General features: G+C 35.3%; 1 pseudogene across 1 annotated transcript; it reads left to right on the plus strand.

Moving 5' to 3' along the window:
* The first annotated feature begins 3,640 nt into the window (after positions 1-3,640).
* Positions 3,641-11,058, plus strand: LOC306881913 (complement component C8 beta chain-like; annotated as a pseudogene). Its single transcript, XR_013785901.1, has 12 exons — positions 3,641-3,792; positions 4,617-4,737; positions 5,374-5,524; positions 6,174-6,315; positions 7,166-7,298; positions 7,700-7,897; positions 8,309-8,549; positions 8,636-8,764; positions 9,332-9,479; positions 9,985-10,135; positions 10,370-10,447; positions 10,901-11,058. The product of XR_013785901.1 is annotated as a complement component C8 beta chain-like (transcript).
* Positions 11,059-11,338: the final 280 nt, after the last annotated feature.

Consider the following 11,338-nt stretch of genomic DNA (forward strand, 5'->3'; position numbering starts at 1 on the left):
AACTGTACAAGGCACAATGAAATCAGCTGATCAGAACACTGTTGGGAATTGGGCTTGCTCCTCCGTTTGTTACTAAGAGTGGAAACAGCTATCAGAAATCAGAAAATTGACCCATTTTCCACACTCATTGCCTTTTACAGACTCTACTCTGCCACAGCCCTACTGTCACACATTGGTTTCTGTTTCTCTTACGTCTGAAACAGGGCTGCCGATGGCCATTAGCACTGAGAGCTGACCTTCTCTAAGGTGAAGTCCAGATTTAGTATCCATTCACAACCACAGTACAACTTTGGGTTTGGCCTGTTCTCAGCCTTGTTTCCTTCTTGCTGTCTGTATCCAAAAGAGTGGGTGAATTACGTTCTTTATCAGTAAGTGAGGACAAGCTAATATCTGGAAAGCAAACTCCTCTTCATGGGTCTTCAAATCTGACCTTTCTACCTTAGGTACTTAATTCTGACACGATTAGTCAAGTAATTTACTTGATCTCCTCACCTTGAGCTCAGTCTGAGCACTACATGCCTACACTGAGCCTTTGCGACTCAATTGTTTCTGTGTTTTGATGAGAAAAAGCTAGTTGACCAGCTTCGAAACAGCATGTGTCACGTTGGATAGCAGATACTGTTGCATATGCATACTCCAGCCAGAACCATCACTTGTCACCCAGAGCACCCAGAGTGATCCAGGCGAGAGGAAGTGGTTGGTTCATCTGGATGTATATAGGAAACAAACCCCTTAAAGTAAATCATCTGACTTGGTTTATATTTAGTATTGACGATAGCAGAACGGTACCTGCTGGTAAGACTGTATTGACAGTCATTCGGTCTCATAGACCTACAGTTCAGGAGGTGTTCAGAAACATTTTGGGTTGTGATATCATAAAATGCCGAATGCTGAGCTCATATTAATTTGGTTATGCATAAATAAACTAACATCTTTTGACAAAATTGCTCTGTAATTTACTGAACCTGGCAAGAAAGGGGAAAAAGGCAAAAACTGGCAGATTTTGCTTATAATTCAGGCTTATGACAGACGTCACACTTTTGTCTCTCATGTCCATGAAATTCAGTATTTCTCAACTTTATTTATGAGCTATATGTATGATTTCATCCTTAGGAAGAATGAGCCTCAACATACAGAAGAGCACTGAGAGAATCCAGAAATCAGTGATACTGATGGGACTTAAAGCTGTGTGAGCTCTGTGGGACATTTCACAAACTCTAATAACTGATAGAAAATAAATTCTATTTTAATAAATGAAGTGCACCTTTAGTTTGCGATGGACTTGAAAATTGACTGTCTACCTGTAGCCACTATCTAAACTACTTCAGAACTGAAATATATATATATTTTTTTATTGTAAAATAATAATAAACTGTCACAGTATGAGAAATTGGACTAGTGAAATCAAAGTTTATCTGTGATGGACATTTGATGGACTTGGGGATTGATTTCTGTTGTCATTTCTAATGGACAAGATCACCTGTGAAGCTGTGCAGGTGCATTCTACATTTGGAGAAGCCAAAACATTGGTTAAAATCATGTTGCTTTTGTTTTTCTTGGAAGGAATTTTATTGAATGTTGATATTGTGATGAGCCTTTTCTTAAAGAAGAGAAAACTTTTAATGACCATCTGCATGGCTTTTCTTTTCTTTTCTTTCTTTTTGTTTTGGAAAACTGACATGACAGACATTCTCTTTTCGATTTTTTACTATGACATGATTATTTAAAAAGTGGTAATTTTCAAATAATATGTGTATTATGATACTGTCAGTGTTATGTTTTTGAATTACAATGTATTTGTTTGTTTTAAATCTCTGCTCTGGAGCTTTTGTTATAATATTTGCTTTACAGCATTGCAAGCTCAGTGCAGTTCATAAGCAATACTGTAAACTGTATACATATGTATGTTTTCAGGATTGATGTTTGTTTAACTGGCACAGTCTCTCTGTGAATCTATCAGAATAGAAGGTCCATACCAAGGGCTACAACAGCGTTCACTGAATCAAGAAGTGTTGTAGTAGGTAAAGCAGTTAAAAATCAATTACTGTCTAGATATCTTTGTTCATTTTCTTGCAAAAATATCACTTTTTTTGTACTGTAGGGATTTTCCCAAATGATTATAATTTAAGAAAGACAAAGTGCCATTTTTATTTTTTTCCTGTTCTCTACAAATCAGACACTGTAGTAAAGCATTATAGTTTGCCTTATTTTGTCAACTAAAAAAAGAGAAATCAATGAGAAATCCAGAAGTATAACAGCAAATCAACTGAAATAAAGCAAGTAATTTCACATGTATCATTGGTTAGATGTACCTATGTTTACAACAGGGATGATGTCATTATTTTAGTTTTTATCATCATTATTATTATTAAGAAGAAGGTATTCTTTTCTAACAACAGATTTTGCCAAATATGCTTTAGGATTCATCACACACAATAACCAGTCATCATTATGAATGGCCTGCAGTAAAGATGTTTCTCTCTTCCAACATTGAGCACTTTTTCTGTTGCAAGAGTTAATTTTTATGGCAACAAATTATATTCATGTTCAGGCATAAATAAGTAGATGATGACACTTATTCAGCAAATGCTTAATACATTTTCTTTTCTGTCTGAGAAAAAGGACTGTAATTATTTCACTTTGTGAGAAACGGTAAACAGAAATACAACAATGATTACAGCCCATATATTTGAATGTCCAGTATTTTTCTTCTGCTACATGCAATTTTCATGGTTTTACATGCAAACTAATAGATATACTGCTAGATATTTGCGGTGGAATTAGTTCTGATTAACAGGGTTTTCTGTTGTAAGTCACATGACTTGACAAAATGCATTCATTTAGAAACATCCTGTAATATTATCATATACTGGACCACTGCTGAGTCACACATATTGAGGAGTTTGAGATTTACATTTAGTCATTTAGCAGACACTTTTATCCAAATGAGGACAATGGAAGCAGTCAGAATCAACAAAAGAGCAATGATATGCAAGTGCTATGACAAGTCTCAGTCAGCTTAACACAGTACATGTAGCGAGTTTTTTTTGTATTATTATTATATAATAAATAAAAAGAAAACAGATAGAATAGATAATATAGCAAGCTAGTTTTAGGCCTTTTTGCTTTTGTTAATTGGATAATAAATCAAAAGAAAACAAAAAGATATAATAAACAAAGATTAACAAAAACATTTTTTTTTAGGAAAACAAGCAGTTAGTAAATGAATAGAGTGCATGTCTAAAAGGGACAAGTTTTTTAAGAATAGAATTAGAATCGATATAGAATAGATTTGCTAACATCATAAACTCCTGTAAATAAATGTTAAATGAATTACCATCATCCATGTGTACTCCAAATAATACATCCTGGAAAAACCTGAATGCCTTTAGCCTTCATGAAAGACAACAATTCCAAAATACATTATGTTATGTTTTTAAAATATTAATCAATTATTTAAGGGCTCAAAATAGTATTTCTACTGTATGTTGCAGTTTTTGTTGCAAAATATTTGCTAAAGTATCAAAAATGAAATGCTCTCTAATACAAGTATTTCATATTTCACATGTACACAGTTGAACTGCAGCCTCATCTGTTATTTCTGAAAGTGAATGAATAAGGCTGTTTTCACAGATGAGGGGAGGGCTTGCTGGGTCAGTTAGGGGTTTAAGGTCTAATACTGCATGTGGTATCTAGTCTACTATGCTCTAGTTTCCCTGACACTATAATGCACAGTTTTCTACAAGCAAATTCAGCCTGCAGCAAAGCAATCCTTTGTCTCTGCATTATATGGTAAGTTGGAATATTTTACTTTATGAGCATGAATGTGCAGCGTTTTATTGGGTTTCAGTGTTTTAGATCAATCTTCTGTTTTGATTGCTTCACTTTTTAATTGGTCAGTGCTCACCATTCAGAGAACTACTGTAGAATTCAGCTGTGTGATTTTAGTGATTAGTGGTCTTTAGGTAAACTGGTCAAACTGTTATTAATAAACACATTTTAAAAATCTGTTATTATAAAATACTAACTTTTCAGGCACAAAGAAAGTAAACCTCATATATACAGTATAGCCTATATATGTGTCATGTATTGTTCCTCAAGGTTTTTATCAGCATGCCGTGGGCTTTTTAAAGCCACAAGTAAAAATTTAAAAAGTGTCATTAATTTTTTAAGGAATATTGTACAAACATCCTTTTCAGTCAAAATATTTCACAAAATGGTAGGTTTCGAAATATGAAGCAATAAATATACTGTAGACAATGTCTTGAAGAGTTGACCAAACACTTTGGTTGTTAAACTTTTCAGAACATTTTACTGTTAATGTAATGAAAACCAAAGAATGTAATATATAAAATATTGTTGAAAAGTATGAAAAGTTAAATTAGTTTTCATAAAAGCTCAGATGCATCAGATGCCACCGGGTTTGATTTTTTGTTTTAATGCAATTAAATTCAGACATTTTCAAGTGTGACATGCTTTAAGTCTCCCAAAGTATCCAAATATCTTTAAGCACCACTCTGTGCAATGTAAATAAGGGCCTGAATCTGAATTCTGCAGTTTGTTATAAATGACCTTACATGCTGCGTTCACAAAAAGCATAAATCTGCTTGCAACAGTGCTGTAGTGCTCTGTCGTTCAGAAGACAGGACCGCTGAACAACCGCCTAAAGATCCAGTGGACTGTTCACAGTCTGAATGGTCCTCATGGACACGCTGTGACCCCTGCCTTAAGAAGAGGGTGAGAGTGGGGTTCTGTATATTGTCTGATTGTCTGTCTGCTCATTAATAATGTTGATAGCATACTTCAGATCTTTCTCTTTTTTAATCTATATATTAAACATTTAAACATTTGTGACTCTGGACCACAAAACCAGTCATGAGGGTAATTTTTTTGAAATTGAGATTTATAAATCATCTGAAAACTGAATAAATAAACTTTCCATTGATATATGGTTTGTTAGGATGGGAATCTGGAATCTGAGGGTGCAAAAAAAATAAAATAGAGAGAAAATCGCCTTTAAAGTTGTCCAAATGAAATCCTTAGCAATGCATATTACTAAACAATAATGAAGTTTTGATATATTTACGTTAGGAAATTTATAAAATATCTTCATGGAATATGATCTTTACTTAATATCCTAATGATTTTTGGCATAAAAGAAAAATGTATAATTTTGACCCTTACAATGTATTGTTGGCTATTCCTACAAATATACCTGTGCTACTGATGACTGCTTTTGTGCTGCAGGGTCACATTTAATCTGTACAGCATAGCACATACTTTCAACGTCATGTGACTGTGTCTTTATAAACATGTTTTTCTAAAAGTGAGAGATGAACCTTTTGAGTCTCACACACTTGTGTGTATCTTCAGTATCGCTATGCCACGCTGGTCCAGCCGTCTGAGTTTGGAGGAGATCCGTGTCATGATCAGGGCCGAGAGGAGGAAGCCTGCACCGCTCTGTCACGATACTCCTGCCAGAAACCCACTCCTCCATGCCAGGGCTTTCGCTGTACTGTCACAGGTGACCCTCACATCCCCATTAGTGCCTGAGCATCTCCAAAAACTACAAAAATAATGAAATGTCAAATTCCCTTATATATTAACTGTGCATTTTGGTCCAAAAACAATAAGTATTTGAACACAAATGTATGAAGGCAAAATGATAACATATCCACCTTTTTCCTACGCCCCTTGATGCTTCGCACGAATTATGAAAGTAACTTCAGTTAAACTGTAAACAATCAGCGAAAGGTTCGCTCTATGAGGGCAATAAGCATTTTCAAAACTGGGACAGTAAGGAGACATTATTCTATTGACCCTTCAACTATCAAACAGTAAAATTGAGTTTAAAAAATTAACAAAGGATTAACATATTGTTTTCAATATACCATGAATAACAGGAATTATTTCTCCCACAACTGAAAATAGAATATAAAGGAAATGTACAGCTCATTCAGTTAAAACTGGGGGACCAGACTTATTTTTAGAGCTGCATTGAAATGACTTGATTCAATCTTTTTGCGTTGAACCCAAACCAGAAGAGCATCCTTCATTTAAAACAGTAGAATCACTTCATTAGATTCATTTCAGTAGATCAAATTCAGTCAAAGCAGTCAAAGTATTAATGAAACAGAAGCAATGTAAAGAGAAGGCTGTGTGTGGTGTAACAGGTCGCTGTGTGCTGGAGGCTCTGCGCTGTAACGGTGATGATGACTGTGGGGATGGCTCTGATGAACTGGGCTGTAATAAAGTGTACAAAGCCTGTAATCAGCCAACCGAGGAGTACTATGGAATCGAGACTCTTGCCAAAGGGTGCGTGTGTTTAATACTGACTTACTAACATATGGTAGTAAGGGCCTGCATTTCCATTAGTCCTGGTAATATTTGCTTATGTTTTTACCCTTAGTGCATATAGTAGCTTTGTATGCAGTACTGATCATCTTAAATTGTTATCTAAGTACATTTTTTAAAAAGTTTTAAAGTGCATTAGAAATCATGCTTTATCACTTGTCATGCTTTAGAGAATTACACTTATTTTGATATGCTGACTAACATACTAAAGACCATGTAAAATATCGATTATAATTTAAGTGTTGTTTGATACTGCATTTGAAGTTCACATATTTTAAAGGTACAAAATTTCAACTTTACAAATGTTTAATGACAATTATATTTACATAGCATGCAAGTTTTAATAGAAATGACATTAAAAGACATTTTAGTTTACCATTGACGCTTGTCAGTACATTCAGCAGTACATTTTAATCATATCAAACACAATAGAAGTAATTTAAGTTCCTATCAACAGTTTACTGACATTTGTTTTTGATTTTTGCTAAATAATATGTGACTTAGTAGTAGATAACATAAAATAGATGCCATCATGCATAGGTTTTGAGAATGCATGCCTTTTTCTGCAGCATAATAAAACATTTGGCCTAGCGTTTGTTCAGTGTGTTAGGCTGATGATTCACATTACAGTACTTTATGCTTTTCCAAAATTGTCAGTTTTCATGCATGCTTACCATTTTTCATATTGCATTTCATGGTAACATTCATTAATTTAAGGATATTTTTGTTGTTCCTTTATTTGAGCCAAATGCAAAAACTGATTCTGTGCTATGAATCAGGTATTTGGAGATAATCTGTTCTTCATTCCCAGATTCAACATTTTGAGCGGTAAACTAGAAGCAGTGGTGCTCGATAACCGATACTATGCTGGCGGCTGCTTGCCTCATTTTATCCAAGATGTTCGCTACAGGAAGCCATATAATATACAGCAGTACACGATAGAGGTTTGTTGCATGTTTAAAAATGAAAGCTGCAGTACAGAAGATTAGTGTTTGGCACTTTGTTTTAGTTCAGTTATGTCCATTATTGAACTCAATTAAAACAAGAGAAGGTTTTAGTAGAACATGGCCACAATTGAACTAAAACAAGGTAAAGAATTAGTAAAACATGGCCATGACTTTTCTTTTATGGGGCAAGCTTTGAGCTCCTTCTTGACATTAGCTCTAATAAAAGGATTCATAATTACCAAAACCACTGTGAGTGATTTTTGATCTTTTATACAGCATCTTTACTACTTCTCTTATACAAGTTACCATAGACTCTAGTAACAACTAAAGGCTGATTCAGAACTTTGGCTTCTGTTTTTAAACTATATGTATGAAATAATTGTATTTGTTGTTCGCAGACAAAAGGCTCTTATGATTTCACACTGGAGGTATATGAATCTTACAATGAATACTTCAAGAGTGAAACAAAGGCAACTTTGTCCAAGACCAGCGTCTCATTTGGAGTTGCTTTTCCTAATACTTTTGAGTTCAGTTTTAAATATAATGACCACAAGTACAAGAAGTCAGTGACGAAGATGCGCAACTTTTCAGCGACGGTAAGTAGTTTTTCTGTGACTAAGGTGAAACTTAATTTGAACTTAATTTAATATATATATAGAATACTTGCAATAGTTCCATTAGCACACTCAGATATACTTCAGTATGCCTTTAGTTGAACCTCAGCACTACTTCCACACTATTAAAGTGCATTAAGTACAAAATTAGTAATTGTGCTTCTACGTTTTGATCCTGAGATTCAGTACATGTTCTGAAGATATGTAATAGCTCCCCCTGCCGTACAAGAGTGAACACATGAAAAGATAGAAAATTCCATCAATGGCAGAAAAAGTACATTTTTAAAAAGATTTAAATTTTTAAAAAGTTAATTATATTAATAAAACAAGTCAGTGTTAAATTTGTGACCAGACTGTGATACCAATCATGATTTTATTCTGTGTTGTCCTCAGAAATTTTTTTTTATCCGAGCTCACTCTGAACTTGAGGTAGTGCGCTATGCTTTAAAGACATCAAACCTGATGTTACACCCTGAATTCCTGTCCCGCTTGCAAGCCCTGCCACTGGAATACACATACGGAGAATATCGGCAGCTTTACAGTGACTATGGGACGCATTTCATCAGAGAGGCGACTCTCGGTGGAGATTTTGAATATACTATTGTCCTCAATGATGAGACATTAGAGAAAAGTGGTAGGTAAAAGCATGTGATCAAAGCAAGGACAGCCATGTTATTCCAAAGGCTGAGCCTATACTGAATGCATTGTCTTTCATTATAGACTACAAGCTTGAAGAGATCAAGAAATGTGTACAAGTTGGTCTTAAAGTTGGAGCCCTAATTAAGGGGGTGTATGTGGGTGCAGGATTTTCAGTTGGTGGCTGTAAAGGCCTGCTGGACGAGCTTGGAGGTAAGCAAAAGCCACAACTCAGAGGCTCAGATCGAAGAAATTATAAGGTGAAGTGTGCCATTGTTTGATGTTAAAATACTTTCGCCAACCTGTGCAGACCTCAAATGTGCACAGACTTCACCAGTGTTTAGAAAATCTGTTTGGAGACAACCATTAATTATATTGCCTGCTTGTGGAGCGCATTATCTTCTTAAATGTCACTAATGTTTATTTAAAGTCAGCATATGTGTTCTCGCAGATGTCATAAGTCAAGGCGTTCCATTATGCTATTGCAGACCGAGCGATAATGGAAGGCATTATTATTGTAATATTACACGCTTTGTACTGTAATGTTTTCCCATCGGAGAATGAGAGATTAGATAATCTGACAGCGTTGCATTCAACCCTCCACCAACGGCGTCTCTCATCATGACGCTGGTTAGCCTCTTGATTTCGAGGAGGTGTGGCTTTGGAGAGTGACTTGCAGGGAGGGTGGGATCTTATGCTTTCAAAGTTAGCTTGCTCTTGATAGCCTCTCTGAAATCACGTACCTTACCTTTAAAAATACTGTTTTGTCTGGCTATTCAGATTCCAGTAAAGCAAGGGAAATGGTGGAAGATGTGTTTATTGTGGTCAGAGGGGGTGACGTCTAGCTGCAAAACAGCTGCCAACTCCAGACATCATGCAGCTGTGGGGCGATGCTGTGTTCTAGAATCCAGATTTTATTCGCAAGAAGGTAAAAGTTTTCACCCAGTATGTGTTTTCCTTTTTGTTTTTTCATATATATACTGTATGTATATATATATATATATATATATATATATATATATATATATATATATATATATATTTTCCCCCCCCTTTTAAAAATGTGAAATAAATGTGAAAAAAGTGCCACCACACATAGTGTCTAAGGGCAAGATTTACTAACAGCTTGCACCAGCGCAAACCCTCTTTTGGAGTTAAAATAGTACTGTCAGGATTTACTAAAGACGCACAGTGAAGAATTAGTATGTAGATGTAAATTAGTGAAACGGCGTGGACACATGCTGCGGCGCCCGGGGAGAGACTCAAACCCATGACCTTCGGGTTACAAGTCCAACTCTCTGTCCATTAGGCCATGACTGTGTAAATATTAACGTAAATATTACATAATATTCTTCATTCTCCAAACCACTTGTCCTCTGTAGGGTCGCAGGACCTCTTTTATTGTATGACTTAATTTTACTTTGTTTTTACAGATAGAACCACTCTATGAGTTGGTGCCATCCCAAGACCCAAATGCTAACATCCTGAAGAAAAACCTGAAGAGAGCTCTGTCAGAGTACCTGAAAGAAACCAGCTCCTGTCGCTGCTCGCCCTGTCTCAATAACGGCATGGCAGTGCTCAAAGGTGAGAATAATCAGAAAACACAATCTAAAAAATAATAGTTATTTGTATTTGAAAATAGTTATTTTCATTGAGAGTTCTAAAATGGTGTTTATAAACAAGATACAGTTCTACAAACAAGAGCATTTTAAATGAAAGCACACTGAAAAAATATCTTATTTTGATAAACGTTTTTAAATATCTAAATATCTCAAGTGTTGGAAGTTCCTTTAATCCTTATGAGATTTTTTTTCTTAGGCACAAGGTGTGTTTGTATTTGCCCAGCTGGTTTCAGAGGAGTGAGCTGTGAAATAACCAAACGAAAGGTTTGTCTGTGTGGCCTGTTATCTATAAAAGAGGGAGGTTTTTTCCTGTTCCAAATGCTGCACTTGGTGTGGATGTCCATTGAGTTAGAGAGTTTTCCTATATGTCATTTTATGACTTAGGAGGAATCGGCTCTTTAAAAATGCAGAAAGGATGCTTGTATTAGTATGATGAGCTTCTCTTTATTTCATCATTTGATAAGTTAATGCTGTCATGATCAATCAATGGAAATGATACAGTTTCAGTTTTAAAGTACTTTATATATATATATATATATATATATATATATATATATATACACATACTGTGTTTATACTAGTTTATAGTACATGACATTGTATAGCATAAATATTGTTGGTTCTTATGAAAAATTGCATGTGATATTCTTCACTCTAAAGTCCCTTTTGACAAAAGCTTGTGTTAATATTGTCATGCATTTTTTTGGTATTATCCTAACATTTACAGCATTGGCAGTAGATGGCAGTTGGAGCTGTTGGTCTTCATGGTCCACCTGCACACGAAAGACCCAGAAACGCACCCGCCAGTGTAACAATCCAGCGCCGCAGAACGGCGGAGTAGCATGCCCTGGGCCAGAAGAGGAATCAGCTGATTGCTTCTAAAATATCTGCCATTTATCAGTTCCACAAATAACAGTAATAATGTAACAAATAATAGCATTGTTTTGAAATGGAGTCTACGTGCAACGCACGTGTTCACCATATGCAATGCACTGCGCTTGTGTTTATATGTGACGTCATTAACATTAACGTCTTATATCACTGAACAAACATGGTTCGAACAGATGGATGTGTGACAAAATTACTATCTTATTTTCCATTTTTAATACTGTTTTAAATCCATCTGTTAATCATATACCAAATCCTTCCAATGCACTCTGCGAAT

This window comes from Barbus barbus, assembly GCF_936440315.1.
Source record: "Barbus barbus genome assembly, chromosome: 15".
Taxonomy (NCBI): domain Eukaryota; kingdom Metazoa; phylum Chordata; class Actinopteri; order Cypriniformes; family Cyprinidae; genus Barbus; species Barbus barbus.